Genomic DNA, 17,137 nt, shown 5'->3' with positions numbered 1-17,137 from the left:
GATGGTGAAAACTATTGTGAACTGCTTAATGTCTGTATACAGTAATGCATGACTTTTCTACATTCCTCATCAGAGAGATCTTCAGGAATGGTCTCACCTGAAGCATGTTTATTTGCCGTAAATTGAGCTTTTGAGAGGTGAATGTGTCTAAAGCATTGGGGCCATAGCAAGTGACTTACAGTGCTAATGATGGACCCTGTGCAACCAGAACAATGCTGGTTTGAACTGTTAATCGACTATTGAAAGGACACCATGGTGGTGGAAGAAACTATGCTCGCCAGAGCAGACAGTAATGGTGTTGGCCAGTAGGACCAATAGCCAACAAATTAGTGCATTCAAATGAATCAAGGACAGGGAAAGGAGACAAACCAATGTTTCCCCAAATTTTGTGGACTCTGAACTGATTCTTGCTCTTGGATTATCTAGTAGGAGCAATTGAATGTAGACATAAGGAGCTTCAGGTAATGAAAAACCCAAGACCATACTCGGGTGAGTAGCTATTTATTATGTAAAGTGCCAGACCTACCAAAGAAGCAATCTGTAATCTTGTTAGTGTTCAGGTCCCCTAGTTTTATCTGATATGGACCAGTCAGATTTGGAAAACCCAAATACAGAAGGCAGGGGAAGAACTATGAACCAACAAGAAAGTGACCCAAGTAGGTCAGGTGATCTTGAGCCAATGGGATGAGGAACACTAAGAGTCAGGAGCTCCAAATACGTAATAGCAGTAACTCTGTAGGAGACCAACTATCGCAGATGCGAAATGCCCCACGGACGCATGAAAATTCAAAAAGGGACTACGAGGAACATGCGGCAAGCAGCAGATATTACTTTATAATATCTTTTCCGTTCTTTGACTGTTCGTGGAAGGTCAGGAACACGTAGTTGAGGTGCACACAAGATATTTAGTGTATGAATTCATGTACTCGTTAGTTGGGATAATAAAGGTACTGGTCAGTAAATACACATCTCTGTGTGTGTTATTACAAGGGGTGATTCTTGTAACAGAACTGGCCTGCCTGCTGGGGGCTCAAGGATAAGTCTCTTCATTCAGCGGAAGACTCGAGTTGGAACATGTATGGAGAGATCTGGGACTGGGCAGTTAGTGGTTACTAACCCAAGATGAAGAATTCAGGAAATTCTGCAAGTCCGAATGTCTTGAAGTCCTCCGTTTTGATTGGAGAGGATACACATTGGTGAAGTTGTCACAACATGAGGAGTTCATCGTTCACCCTGGCTGTGATGGGAAAACTGTGGGGATGCCCTTAGGAAACTCTCCTAAGGGAAGCTGTCGGGTAGGAAGTTTAAACAATTACAAAATTACACAATTATGACAGGGACTCCCAGAAAATTGAAATAAAGCAGACGTCGAGCGAGAGAAGTTAGAAGGAGAACACAAAAGTCGCCAAAAGGAGGTAGAAACGTTCAGAGAGAGTTGCTGACTTACAGGGTTAAGGAGATATAGACTTTCAGTTAAGTGAGAGAAATTACTTAAAGTAAAAAGTAGACAAGAGGAAGCAGCTGAACTTGCAAAGGATGAAGTGGAAGGACTAAGGAAAAGGTACAATGATTTAAAGACGATGATGAATGTGATTCAGAAATCAGCACGGGAAAGGAAGAGCAACACTAACGATCATGCAACCTGCTTAAAGCCGATACCCTAAGACTATTAGATATAGGAGCAGAATTGGGTCGTGTTAGCCCATCGAGAAAACTGGCTGATGCAATTTTCCTCTCAGCCCCGATCTCCTGCCTTCTTCTCATATTCCCTTCATGTCCTGACCGATCAATAATCTATCAATCTCTATCTTAAATTTACATAAAGTCTTGGCTTCCACAGCTGCCTGTGGCAAAGAATTCCAGAGATTCACCATCCTCTGGCTAAAAAATTCTTCCTCATCTCCGTTCTAAAAGGACACCCCTCTATTCCTCTGGTCTTAGACTCTCCCACCATAGGAAACAGCCTCTCGACATCCATACTATCAAGGCCCTTCACCATTCGATAGGTTTCAATGAGGTCACCCCTTCATTCTTTTAAATTCTAGTGAATACAGGCCCAGAGCCATCAAACACTCCTCATATAACAAGCCATTTAATACTGGAATCATTTTTGTAAACCTCCTTTGAACCCTCTCCAGTTTCAGTACATCCTTTCTAAGACAAGGCGCCCAAAGCTGCTCACAATACTCCAAATGAGAGCTCACCAGTGCTTTATAAAGTCTCAACATTACATCTTGCATTTATATTCTAGTCCTCTTGAAATGAATGCTAACATTGCATTTGCTTCCTCACCACAGACTCAACCTGCAAACTAACCTTTAGGGAATCCTGCACAAGGACACCCAAATCCCTTTGCATCTCAGTTTTTTTTTGTATTCTATCTCTATTTAGAAAATAGTCAACCCTTTCATTTCTTCTACAGAAGTGCATGGCCATATACTTCCCAACACTGTATTCCATCTGTCATTTCTTTGCCCATTCTCCTAATCTGTCCAAGTCCTTCTGTAGCCTCCTCAAATCTACCTGCCCCTCCACCTATCTTCATATTATCTGCAAACTTTGCAACAAAGCCATCAATTCCATCATCCAAATCATTGGCATATAATGTAGAAAGATTCAGTCCCAACACAGACCCCTGTGGAACACCACTAGACACAAGTAGCCAGTCAGTAAACGCTCCCCTTTTCTCAATCTTTGCCTCCTACCAATCAGCCACTGCTTTATCAATGCTATAATCTTTCTTGTAATACCTTGGGCTTGTTGACTGTTAAACTGTCTCATGTGTGGCAACGTGTTAAAGGCCATCTGAAATTCCAAGTGCATAACATCAACAGATTCTGTCTTGTCTATCCTGCTTGTTACTAATCCAATGAATTCCTACAGTTTCTCAGGCAAGATTTTCCTTTGAGGAAACCATGCCGACTACAGCCTGGTTTATCATGTGCCTCCAAGTACTCTGAGACCTCATCCTTAATAATCGATTCCAACATTTTCTCAACCACTGAGGTCAGACTAACTGGCCTCTAGTTTCCTTTCTTGCACCTCTCCCTTCTGGAAGAGTGGAGTGACATTTGCAATTTTCCAGTCTTCCAGAACCATTCCAGAATCTAGTGATTCTTGAAAGATCATTACTAATGCCACCACAATCTCTTCAGCCACCTCTTTCAGAACTCTGGACACCATACAGTCTGGGTGACTTATCTACCTTCAGACTATTCAATTTCCCAAGACCCTTCTCTCTAGTTATGGTAACTTCACACACTTCATGACCCTGACACCTGGAACTTCCACCATACTGCTAGTGTCTTCCACAGTGAACATTGATGCAAAATACTTATAGAAACATAGAAACATAGAAAATAGGTGCAGGAGTAGGCCATTCGGCCCTTCGAGCCTGCACCGCCATTTATTATGATCATGGCTGATCATCCAACTCAGAACCCAGCCTTCCCTCCATACCCCCTGACCCCTGTAGCCACAAGGGCCATATCTAACTTCCTTTTAAACATAGCTAATGAACTGGCCTCAACAGTTTGCTGTGGCAGAGAATTCCACAGATTCACCACTCTCTGTGTGAAGAAGTTTTTCCTAACCTCGGTCCTAAAAGGCTTCCCCTCTATCCTCAAACTGTGACCCCTCGTTCTAGACCTCCCCAACATCGGGAACAATCTTCCTGCATCTAGCCTGTCCAATCCCTTTAGGATCTTATACGTTTCAATCAGATCCCCCCTCAATCTTCTAAATTCCAACGAGTACAAGCCCAGTTCATCCAGTCTTTCTTCATATGAAAGACCTGCCATCCCAGGAATCAATCTGGTGAACCTTCTTTGTACTCCCTCTATGGCAAAGATGTCTTTCCTCAGATTAGGGGACCAAAACTGCACACAATACTCCAGGTGTGGTCTCACCAAGGCCTTGTACAACTGCAGTAGTACCTCCCTGCTCCTGTACTCGAATCCTCTCGCTATAAATGCCAGCATACCGTTCGCCTTTTTCACCGCCTGCTGTACCTGCATGCCCACTTTCAATGACTGGTGTATAATGACACCCAGGTCTCGTTGCACCTCCCCTTTTCCTAATCGGCCACCATTCAGATAATAATCTGTTTTCCTATTTTTGCCACCAAAGTGGATAACTTCACATTTATCCACATTAAATTGCATCTGCCATGAGTTTGCCCACTCACCCAACCTATCCAAGTCACCCTGCATCCTCTTAGCATCCTCCTCACTGCTAACACTGCCACCCAGCTTCGTGTCATCCGCAAACTTGGAGATGCTGCATTTAATTCCCTCATCCAAGTCATTAATATATATTGTAAACAACTGGGGTCCCAGCACTGAGCCTTGCGGTACCCCACTAGTCACCGCCTGCCATTCTGAAAAGGTCCCGTTTATTCCCACTCTTTGCTTCCTGTCTGCTAACCAATTCTCCACCCACACCAATACCTTACCCCCAATACCGTGTGCTTTAAGTTTGCACACTAATCTCCTATGTGGGACCTTGTCAAAAGCCTTTTGAAAATCCAAATATACCACATCCACTGGTTCTCCCCTATCCACTCTACTAGTTACATCCTCAAAAAATTCTATGAGATTCGTCAGACATGATTTTCCTTTCACAAATCCATGCTGACTTTGTCCGATCATTTCACCGCTTTCCAAATGTGCTGTTATCACATCCTTGATAACTGACTCCAGCAGTTTCCCCACCACCGACGTTAGGCTAACCGGCCTATAATTCCCCGGTTTCTCTCTCCCTCCTTTTTTAAAAAGTGGGGTTACATTAGCCACCCTCCAATCCTCAGGAACTAGTCCAGAATCTAACGAGTTTTGAAAAATTATCACTAATGCATCCACTATTTCTTGGGCCACTTCCTTAAGCACTCTGGGATGCAGACCATCTGGCCCTGGGGATTTATCTGCCTTCAATCCCTTCAATTTACCTAACACCACTTCCCTACTAACATGTATTTCGCTCAGTTCCTCCATCTCACTGGACCCTCTGTCCCTTACTATTTCTGGAAGATTATTTATGTCCTCCTTAGTGAAGACAGAACCAACGTAATTATTCAATTGGTCTGCCATGTCCTTGCTCCCCATAATCAATTCACCTGTTTCTGTTTGCAGGGGACCTACATTTGTCTTTATCAGTCTTTTCCTTTTTACATATCTATAAAAGCTTTTACAGTCCGTTTTTATGTTCTCTGCCAGTTTTCTCTCATAATCTTTTTTCCCCTTCCTAATTAAGCCCTTTGTCCTCCTCTGCTGAACTCTGAATTTCTCCCAGTCCTCAGGTGAGCCACTTTCTCTGGCTAATTTGTATGCTACTTCTTTGGAATTGATACTATCCCTAATTTCTCTTGTCAGCCACGGGTGCACTACCTTCCTTGATTTATTCTTTTGCCAAACTGGGATGAACAATTGTTGTAGTTCATCCATGCAACCTTTAAATGCCTGCCATTGCATATCCACCGTCAATCCTTGAAGTGTCATTTGCCAGTCTATCTTAGCTAATTCATGTCTCATACCTTCAAAGTTACCCCTCTTTAAGTTCAGAACCTTTGTTTCTGAATTAACTACGTCACTCTCCATGTTAATGAAGAATTCCACCATATTATGGTCACTCTTACCCAAGGGGCCTCTCACGACAAGATCGCTAATTAACCCTTCCTCATTGCTCAAAACCCAGTCCAGAATAGCCTGCTCTCTAGTCGGTTCCTCGACATGTTGGTTCAAAAAACCATCCCGCATACATTCCAAGAAATCCTCTTCCTCAGCACCTTTACCAATTTGGTTCACCCAGTCTACATGTAGATTGAAGTCACCCATTATAACTGCTGTTCCTTTATTGCACACATTTCTAATTTCCTGTTTATTCCTGTTATTCATCAGCTATTTCATTGCTCCCATTACTACATCTCCAGCATTGTTTCCAGTGGTCCCCAATATACACTACCACCTCTCTTTTACACCTTATGTATTTGAAGAACCTTTTGGTATCCTCTAATATTATTGGCTAGCTTACATTCATATTTCATCTTTACCTTTACTTTTTAGTTGCTTTCTGTTGGTTTTTAAAAACTTCCCAGTCCTCTAACTTCCCACAAATCTTTGCTGTATTATATGCTCTCTCTTTGGCTTTGACTTCTCTTGGTTTGTCATGGTTGTGCTATCTTTCCTTTAGAATACTACTTCCTCTTTGGGATATATATATCCTGTGCCTTTTGATCTGCTTCCAGAAATTCTAACCATTGCTATTCTGTCGCCATCCCTGCCACTGTTCTTTTCCAGTCAGTTCTGGCCAGCTCCTCTCTCATGCCCCTGTAATTCCCTTTACCAGTGTAATATTGATACATCTGACTTTAGCTTCTCCTTCTCAAATTTCAGGGTGAATTTGACATATTATGATCACTTGTCACTAAGGGTTCTTTTACCTTAAGCTCTCTAATCAATCCCAGTTCATTGCACACCACCCAATCCAGAGTAGCTGATCCTCTAGTGGGCTCAGCCACCAGCTGCTCTAAAAAAAACCATCTCGTGGGCACTCTAGAAATCCCGTTATCCAGCACTAACCTGATTTTCCCAACCTACCTGCATATTGATGTCCCTCATGACTATTGTAACATTACCCTTTTGACATGCATTTTCTGTCCCCCGTTGTACTGTCTTGGGGGTGTACAGAACTCCCATCAGGGTCTTTTTACCTTTGAAGTTCCTTATCTCAATCCACAATGATTCAACATCTTCCAATGCTGTCACCTCTGTAATGATTTGATCTCATTTCCTACCAATAGAGCAATGCTGCCTCCTTTGCCTATCCTTTTGATACATTGTATATCCTTGGATATCAAGCTCCCAGCTATAATCTATAATATAGGAGGAGAAGATGGCGGCGTGATGCCGTGCACGCGGCCTCTCTGGTGAATGATGTCTGTAATCTGTCAAGTAGGGGACCGTGCACAATTTTGATTTGATGGAGACAGACGTGAGAGTATGGAGGAACATCTGGAGAAACTTCTGAAATGCCCGCTTCGCTGCCGCTGCTACTGTGTGGTCCAGAATCTCCAGAGCAGAAGGTCCTGAATCCTCGGTTTTGCTTGTTTCAGCGGCCAGGGCGAGGTTGAAGGCGCTCGGGAGGCTGTATCAGAGGGGCTGGTCGGAGACTCCAAGTTTTTGGATGGACGGACTCAGTGTTGGCTGTGGTCGGGTGCTTCCAATGCATCGGCAGTTGTCGGTGCCTGGCGGTTTATGGCAGGGAGAGTTTCTCCCTTTTGCTGCCTGCTATCGGGGACTCAGGAGTCGAATGGGACTTGAGACTTTTTTTACTGTGCCCATGGTCTGCTCTTCATCAAATTATGGTATTGCTTTGCACTGCTGTAACTATATGTTATAATTATGTGGTTCTGTCAGTGTTAGTCTTTGGTTTGTCCTGTTTTTCTGTGATATCACTCTGGAGGAACATTGTATCATTTCTTAATGCATGTATGCATTTATAAATGACAATAAATGAGGACTGAGCATTCTCATAATCTAATCTAATCTAATCTTTCAGCCAGGATTCTATGATGCCGAACCACCGTCAACTCTGCTAATGTAACTAAGGCAAATTGGGAGATACAAGTTAAAATTATCCTAAGTGGGTTTACAGGACATTCACAAGTGGGACATGTGAGTGTGCCATTAGAAATAAGAACAGGAGACATTATAGATAGGGTAGATGTGGAGAGGATGTTTCCTGTGGTGGTGGAATCCAGAACTAGAGGGCAGAGCCTCAAAATTATTGGGGTGACCCTTCAGAACAGAGGTAAGGAAGAATTTTTTCAGCCAGAGAGTGGTGACTGGAGGCCACATCTGTGTGTACATTTAATGTGGAAATTGACAGTTTCCTGATCAGCCAGAACATCAAAGGATATGGCGAGAAGGCAGGTGTATGGGGTTGAGGTGGATCCAGGATCAGCCATAATGGAATGGCGGAGCAGACTCGATGGGCTGAATGGCCTAATTCTGCTCCTTTGTCTTATTGTCTTATTACATTGGAATATTCAATAGTGTTGTTGGAATTACCCAGTGAGCAGGAACATATACTGGATGGTGATTATGTGACCCAGTTAATTGTATGACTTGGCAGATGCCAACTGGCATGAATGACATACACCACCTGTAGATCCTGGCAGGAAAATATTAGGATAGCATGTGCACAATGGATGAAACATGGATAAAGCCGGAGAAGATGAGCAATGATCAGCAGGTGCAGCAAATTATTGCACAGAACTTCAGAGCATTTGTACGGTACAAGTATGACTGCAGAAAGATGGCCAGTTACATGTGCATACAAGGTCCAGACCATAAACCACAAAAGCAATATGAGTTTCCCAAGAAAGCAGAGGAAGATGTAGGTAAAGTAATAGAGTTTGGTATAACAAGGAGTTCTGAGGCCAGTAGTCTTCACTAATAACTAATCCATATGGCCAGTGAGGAAACCAGATGGTAGTTGGAGATTGACAATAGACTATCGAGGGCTTACTAAAGTAACTCCGTTAACAGCCACAGATATAGCAACTAACCTGGAGACAGTGCCAAACAGAATGAAAGAGCACAGTGGTTCACAGTTTTAGACATAAATAATGGATTTTGGTCTATCCCACTAGAAAGAGTGTCAATAAAGGTTTGCAATTACCTTTCAGGGACAGCAGTATATGTGGACTGTCCTACCACAGTGGTTCCATAAATCCCCATCTATATTTCATCAACGCTTAAGGGAAGGGTTAAGACAGTTTTCAAAGCCTGAGTGCTTGGTACAGTATGTAGGTGATCTACTTATGCAGACTGAAACCAAGCAGGCACATTATCAGCTGCCGGCAGAAGGGCTGCAGTTATTACTTGCGTTGGGACTAAAGGTAAGCCCTAAAAAGCACAGGTGATGAAACAAGAAGTTAGTTATTTGGGAATGATCTTGACACCGGGAAAAAGAGATATTGACAAGCAAAGAATATAAGTTGTTAAGAAGCTGCCTATTCCCCGTGACCTGAAGGGGCTGCGTTCCTTTCTGGGGCTGTCCTCATGAGGACAGGTTAATGAGAGGAGTACTGGGTGCGGCATATATGTAGAGGATGAACATGGCCAGGAAATGTATACTACAGCTTGAAGGCTACTCAAGAAATGAGTGCACAGGCAGTAGAATTAACAGCTGAAGCATATGTGGTTTGCCAACTAGAACGTTTTCCACCCAGGTCAGCCATACACTCTGATGCTATGTATGTATGTTTGTAACAGTCTCAACTCACAGAACATTGGCCTCTGTGCGAAGCCAGAGGGTTTGGTTCAGCTGATGGGAAACTCCTCATCTGCTGCATTTTTGCCATATAGGAGGAGTCAAAGGGAAAAGAATATGGAGTCATAAAGGTGAAAGCCCACTGTAAATTATCTCCTGAGGGATATAGAAAGGCTGATGAATTTGTGAAGCAAGGTGCTTTAATTGTGCAGGAATGGCAGCCACAGATTAGGGATATTCGGAGGTAGAAGGATTAAGGTTATGGATATAACCAAGGAGTGGAAGGACGATACAGAATTAAAAACAAATGTAAAGAAAGGAACCTCTGACATACAAGACCAGTGGAGGGGACTTGGACTAATTTGCAGATAAAGTGCCCAGAAAAGTATTCACCCCCTTGGAAGTTTTCATGTTTTATTGTTTTACAACATTGAATCACAGTGGATTTAGTTTAGATTAGATTATGAGAACACTCAGTTGTCGTTTATTGTCATTTAGAAATGCATACATGCATTAAGAAATGATACAACGTTCCTCCAGAGTGATATCACAGAAAACAGGACAAACCAAAGACTACACTAACAGAACCACATAATTATAACATATAGTTACAGCAGTGCAAGGCAATACCATAATTTGATAAAGAACAGCCCATGGACACGGTAAAAAAGTCTCAAGTCCCGATTGACTCCCAAGTCCCCGATAGCAGGCGGCAAAAGGGAGAAACTCCCTGCCGTAAACCGCCAGGCACCGACAACTTGCCGATGCATTGGAAGCACCCGACAACAGCTGACACTGAGTCCATCCATCCGAAAACTTTGAGCCTCCAACCAGCCCCTCTGATACAGCCTCCCGAGCACCATTCTCTGCTGAGTGCCTTCGACCTCGCCCTGGCCGCCGAAACAAGCAAAGCCAAGGATTCGGGGCCTTCTGCTCTGGAGATTCCGGTTACCACACAGCAGCAGCGGCAGCAAAGTGGGCATTTCAGGAGTTTCTCCAGATGTTCCTCCGTACTCTCACGTCTGTCTCCATCAAATCAGAATTGTGCACGGTACCCTACTGGACAGATTCCAGATATCATTCACTCCGGAGAGGCAGCGTGCGCTGCGTCACACCACCATCTACTCCTTCTCCTTAATTTGGCTTTTTTGACACTGATCAACAAAAAAGACTTCTGTGTCAAAGTAAAAACAAATATCTACGAATTGGTCTAAATTTATTACAATTATTAAACACAAGATAATTGATTGCATAATTACTCACCAAGTCAGTAGATGCACCTTTGGCAGCAATTACAGCCTTAAGTCTGTATGGATAGGTCTCTATCAGCTTTGCACATCTGGACACTGCAGTTTTCCCCATTCCTCTTTTCAAACCTGCTCAACCTCTGTCAGATTGCATGGGGATCATGAGGGAACAGCCCTTTTCAAGTCCAGCCACAAATTCTTAATTGAAATGAGGTCTGAACTCTGACTTGGCCACTCAAGGACATTAACTCTGTTGTTTTTAAGTCATTACTATATAGCTTGGCTTTATGCTTGGGGTCATTGACTTGCTGGAAAACAAACCTCCTCAGTCACAGTTCTCTTGCAGTCTGCATCAGGTTTTCCTCCAGGAGTTCCCTATACTTTGCTGTATTCATTTTACCCGCTACCTTTACAAGCCATCCTGGGCCTGCTGCAGTCAAGCAATGCCACGTTGTGATGTAGCCACCACCGTGCTTCACAGTAGGAGTGGTGTGTTTTTGATGATGCGTGGTGTCTGGCTTACGTCAAACACAGCGTTTAGTCTGATGGCCAAAAAGCTCAATTTTAGTTTCATCAATCCATAGAACCTTCTTCCAGTCGACTACAGAGTCCCTCACATGCCTTCTGGCAAATTCTAGCCAAGATTTCATGTGAGTTTTTTTTCCAACAGTGGCTTTCTCTTGGCCACTCTCCCATAAAGCTGCAACTGGTGCAGCACGCAGGCAACAGTTGTTATAAGCAAAGTCTCCCCCATCTCAGCCACTGAAGCTTGTAACTCCTCCAGAGTTGTCACAGGTCTCTGTGGCCTCCCTCACAAGACCCTTTCTTGCACAGTCACTGAGTTTTTGAGGACGCTGTGCTCTGGGCAGATTTACAGCTGTGCCACATTCTTTCCGTTTCTTGATGATTGACTTAACTGTACTCCAAGGGGTACTCAGTGATTTGGAATTTGTTTTATATCCCTCTCCTGCTTTGTGCTTTTCAATAACTTTTTGTGGAGTTGTTTGGAGTGTTCTTTTGTCTTCATGGTGCAGTTTTTGCCAGGTTACTGACTCCCCAGCAGCTGGACCTTCCAGATACAGGTGTATTTTTACTACAATCAATTGAAACACCTTAACTGTATGCAGGTTTATACATAGCTAGGACACCTTAACTAATTTATGTGACTTCTAAAACAAATTGGCTGTACCAGTGATGATTTCATGTGTCATTTCAAAGGGAATGAATACTTCTGCAATCAATTATTGTGTTTTATATTTGTAATTAATTTAGATCACTTTGTAGAGATCTGTTTTCACTTTGACACAAATCTTTTTCTTTTTCAGTGTCCAAAAAAGCCAAATTACATCTATTGTGATTGAATGTGTAAAAAAAAACAGTAAAACTTAAAAATTCTTGGTCGGGGGTGAATACCGTATATTATGTAGAACCTTTGCCTCTCACCCCAGGAGGGTACAAGTATCTTGTCATGGTGGATACTTTCACCAAGTCCTACTTGGAAGCCTTCCCGATTAAGACAAACATGGTCAAAGCCATGACAAAAATCTTATTGGAGAGGGTCTTCACACACTGGGGATTACCTCAGAGTATAGAATCAGATGAAGGCACACATTTTACAGCCCAGATAATGCAAGATATTATGGCAGGGATCAAGCAGAGATTTCATATACCCCATAGACTGCAGTCAAATGGAACTGTGGAAAGGATGAACCAAACATTAAAAAATATGGTAAATATGGTGCAAGAACAGGGCAGGTAGTTTTGCCTTGTGTACTGAAGATAATAAGGACTATAGTGGCAGCGTCAACATGTCATACCCTTTATAAACTCCTGAGCGGAGAGACATGAGAGGGTCTAGGAGCTGTTAGGATTAGACTTGTCTGAACCTGAACTAGATGGGTTGGTGTCAGAAAAGTGGATACAATAGTTGGCAGAGATAGTGAATGAGGCCCATTATGTGGCAGCCCATCAACTACAAAAGACAAGGCAACAAAGTAAACCTCAAGAGTCAGTCCTGGAGAATTAAGTCCAGGACAAATTGAAGACTAGAATACAGTAACCCACCTCATTTTTAAATCTAAGGTTTGCAGGGCCCTCTGAAATGGTAGTCTTCAGAATAGATGGTACCGAATTCTCCAGGTAAAAGTGGATGATACCACATCACCCAGTTGAAAGCAGTGGTGAGGAGATGGGAATGTTATTATCATAGGCATGGATTGTAACAATTGATGTATGTGATGTCCCAATTTTGGAGACTTGACAATCGATGGACATGGTAATCCTGATTTGGAAGATTTGGGGTTGGGACAGCTGTTCCAAGATGGCAACAGATTTTATCAAGGGTGAATTTGTCCATTTTCTCATTCTGAGAATCGAGGGAAATTTGTCAAGAAAATAAAGGGGAAGAAACATATTGGTTCCTGCCACCCTACCTGGAAATGAAATTGGGTGGGAAAAGAAAGATAGATGGCTTGAGAACAAAAACAATTGGGAGCCTGCATTGGATGGGCTAGAAAATAAGGTCTTGAAATGACTTAAGATAGAAACTTGAGACTGGAAATAAGAACAGAAATTACACATGTGTGTTACAGGTTTAATTCAATATGATGAAAATAACATGAAAAGCTGGAACTACAGCGGAGTCTAGATGCAGTGAGACCCAGCATAACACAACAGGGTTGGATCAGTGTTAGGAGATACAGGGGAAGTTGTCACTTTGGTACCAGGATACCAGCAAGTGTAGGTAATTTTTAATTTAACTGGAGGTGGAGTGGAGTAATGATGGCGCTTAACAGCGACTTTCTCTGCTTGCATCTTTGGAAACAGTTCTATTTCCATCTGTAATATTATTTTTCCCTTTCAGGGTTTTTTTGAAGATGCTGACCTGGAGTTACATGCTGACTTCGGCTCTTTGCGGGAATGGGGCCCATTCTCGGGGTTTCATAAATGACCACTGTTGCTCGGCATGCCAAGGGCTTGGCCTAATTGTCCGGCTCGGATTTGGAAGCCTAGGATCTTGGGCTCTGGGGACGGGCAGATTGAGAGACGGTGTCATGATAGGAGACCTGTATGTTGTCAGGGGAATTGAAATATCTACGGCTGTGTGCCTGGAGACCCAAGATCTTTGAGATCTTTGGGCACAGAGCTTGAAAAAAGCGATGTAATGGACTTTTAGCATCGTAAACCAGCAAGTTGTTTGTTATGTCTCCCTGCTTGCTGGGAAAACAGAGACCCATCCTTCTCCCTTATTAGGGAGAGAGAGAGAGCCTGTGGTATGTTGTATACTGGGTGAAATGCAAAGTCTCTGGGGTAACTGCAAGTCTGTGTCTTTGCCATTGCTTTGCTCATGCTTGAGTGCTCGGTGGCAGGTGCCGATACTGTTCTATGCCGGTGGGGGGTGGGGAGGAGAGGATTATTGCTTGCTGCTGCTTACGTGTGGGAGGGAGGGGAGCTGGGGGGACTTTGGGGTTCTAACATTTAACTATCGTTCATTCTTTGGGGCACTCCTCTGTTTTGCGAAGAAAAAGCATTTCAGGATGTATATTGTATACATTTCTCTGACATTAAATTGGATCTTGAACTTTTGAATAATGATGTTTGTCTACAATGAGACAGTTATTCACTCATTTTCTTGGGAGAAGGCTAAGCAGGAGTGATATTAAGTCAGTCAAAAATAGAAAAAGAGAGGACTATTGGAATTAGTGGAAATATGTTATGCATCAAGTTTTGCAATAGTCATTACTTTAGATATAGCAGCATTAGGAAACCAGAAAATGTGGGATTTAACTGGAGAAAATGATTAGAATCAGATACAGACTGATGCAATTTGTTGGAGTGCATCACAGGTAACTCTGAATTCAGTTATGTTTCTGAGGCCCCTTCAAGATACCATGAATTTGATAATTTGCCACATAAACCTCATTTCTAAGGGAACACATAAAGCTGTGAGCTGTTCTACATATGCTGCTTGGCTGCTTACCATGATTGGCTCTAAAGTATTACAAATTGATGCAAATAAAGAACCAAATTGGGTATCAGATGAGCAACTAGAACAAGGAGTTGTGGAAAAGTGCCCTTGTGTCATATTAGAAGTCTTACACTACCCAATAGAGTACTGGGTGCAGGTGGTGATAGTAGAAAGATTTTTATGTGGGTGTGGTATATCATGTTCCACTATATGGAAATAATTTAACCTTCTCGTTGTAAATATTTCACAACGTGGGCAGATATCATGAAAAGACTTGGATATTCTGAAGTAACCCAACAACACATGCTATTGTAATGAATGGTACTGAGAAAGAGGGAGATTTATCAAAGATGTCATAAAAGGGGAAAACCACTGGGCTTGTCCAGAAGAGATGACAAGACAGAAACTTCTGTACTTATGAGAATTGTTTATTGTATGTTTTGCCTATAACTAGTGAGTTCTTCTTACAATATGTATTGGAGGGACAGACATATTACAGCAACAGCAGCCACGACCGATGCCAAGGGATAGAAAGAATGTTCTTTAGAAAGTCCTAATGTTGCAATTGGGAGGGTGACTTTAGATTTGACTGCCAGAGGACAAACTTTAGATTTGACTGTCGGAGGTCTCAGCCAGCAACAAGTGCAGAAATGAAGGAGAACCTTACAGTCCACAGCACTGATATGGGTCAATATTAGTGACAGTGTGTTGTAATTGAGTTGCCACTGATTCTTGATTTGACTGCTGACTGGACCACTAGTTGTGGAGTTGGCAAAGGAGAAAATCCATCAATGGACCAAACACACCAAAGTTATTAGGACATGCTGATAAAACAAATGAAATATTGAGTGACTCAGACTCGTGGGATAAGTTTTGGAAATAGGGATCAAATGTTCAAATACATCCGTGGCTCAGAAGAGTATCACATGCTGCTGTAATACTAATTTTATATACCCTGATAACTGTATTCCTTAATGTACATCAACTGAGAAGGTGGAAGGCTAAAGTAGTGGAAAAAAAACAGAGGATAATGTTTTCATGAAACAGCAGAGATATAAATGGTATAAAATGGGTAAGTTTAGCAAGCAAATGTTCGTATTATTTATAGAATTAAGTGTTGCACACCTACTGGGGTTCCTTGGTAGTCCTCTTGGCAGTCAACTGAATGAGAGGAGAATAATGATCCTGAGATAAATATCATTGGATCAAGATGAGGGAGATATTGGCCAGAAGGACCAGCAGTCCACAAACTAGTGGATTTGGATGAATCAAGGACAGGGGAAGCAGACAAATCTATTGTCCTTGATACCCCCCATTTTGTGGACTCCAAACTAATTCTTGTTCCGGGATATTCTAATCAGAGCAATTGAATGTGGACACAAAGAGCTTCAGGTAATGACCTGCAAAACCTGAGACCATACTCAGATGAGTAGCTATTTATTATGAAAAGATGCCACACTTGCCAAAGCAGCAATCTATTAGACTCGATGTTCTGGTCTCCAAGTGTTTTCTGGTTTGGACCAGTCAGACTTGAAAGACACAAATACACAAGCTGGGGGTGGAGGGGGGGGGGGAGGGGTGCAGAGCTCTGAAACAGCATTGGTTGTAGCCCTGGGCAAGAACCAGTAAGAAGGTGACCCAGGTAAGTCAGGTGACCTAGAACCAATCGGATGGAGATCCATCAGCTCAACTGATGAGGAACGCTATAAGAGTCAGGAGCTCCAAATACGTAATAGCAGTAACTCTGTAGAAGACCAACTATTGCAGATGCAAGATGCCCCACAGACACATGAACATTCGAAAAGGCACTAAGAGGAACGGGTGGCAAGCAGCAGAAGCTAATTTTCAACTTATAATATCTTTTCCGGTCTTTGACTGTCTGTACAAGGTCATACAGTTTGCAGTTGGTGTGCACACAAGGTATTCAGTGTATGAATTCATGTACTTGTTAAGATAATAAAGGTACTTGTTGGTAAATACAGATCTCTCTGTGCCTCTCTGATCATTATTACAACGGATGATTCTTGTAACAACACACACACACACACATACCCCCGCGATAGAGACATGTACTCATACACATACCCCACCGATAGAGACATGTACTCATACACATGCCCCACCTATAGAGACATACTCATACACACATACCCCAACGATAGAGACATGTACTCATACACATATCCCACCTATAGAGACATGTATTCATATACACATACCCGACCTATAGAGACATGTACTCATACACACATACCCCACCAATAGAGACGTGTATTCATACACATACTCCACCTGTAGAGACATGTACTCATACACATACCCCACCGATAGAGACATGTACTCATACACATTCTCGACCTATAGAGACATGTATTCATACACATACCCCACCTATAGAGACATGTACTCATACACATACCCCACCTATAGAGACATGTACTCATACATACATACCCCACCTATAGAGACATGTACTCATGCACACATACCCCACCTATAGAGACATGTACTCATACACATACCCCACCTATAGAGACATGTACTCATACACACATACCCCACCTATAGAGACATGTACTCATACACATACCCCACCTATAGAGACATGTACTCATACACATACCCCACCTATAGAGACGTGTACTCATAC

Source organism: Mobula hypostoma, chromosome 8 (assembly GCF_963921235.1).
Source record: "Mobula hypostoma chromosome 8, sMobHyp1.1, whole genome shotgun sequence".
Lineage (NCBI taxonomy): Eukaryota > Metazoa > Chordata > Chondrichthyes > Myliobatiformes > Myliobatidae > Mobula > Mobula hypostoma.
This window is presented reverse-complemented; position numbering follows the sequence as displayed.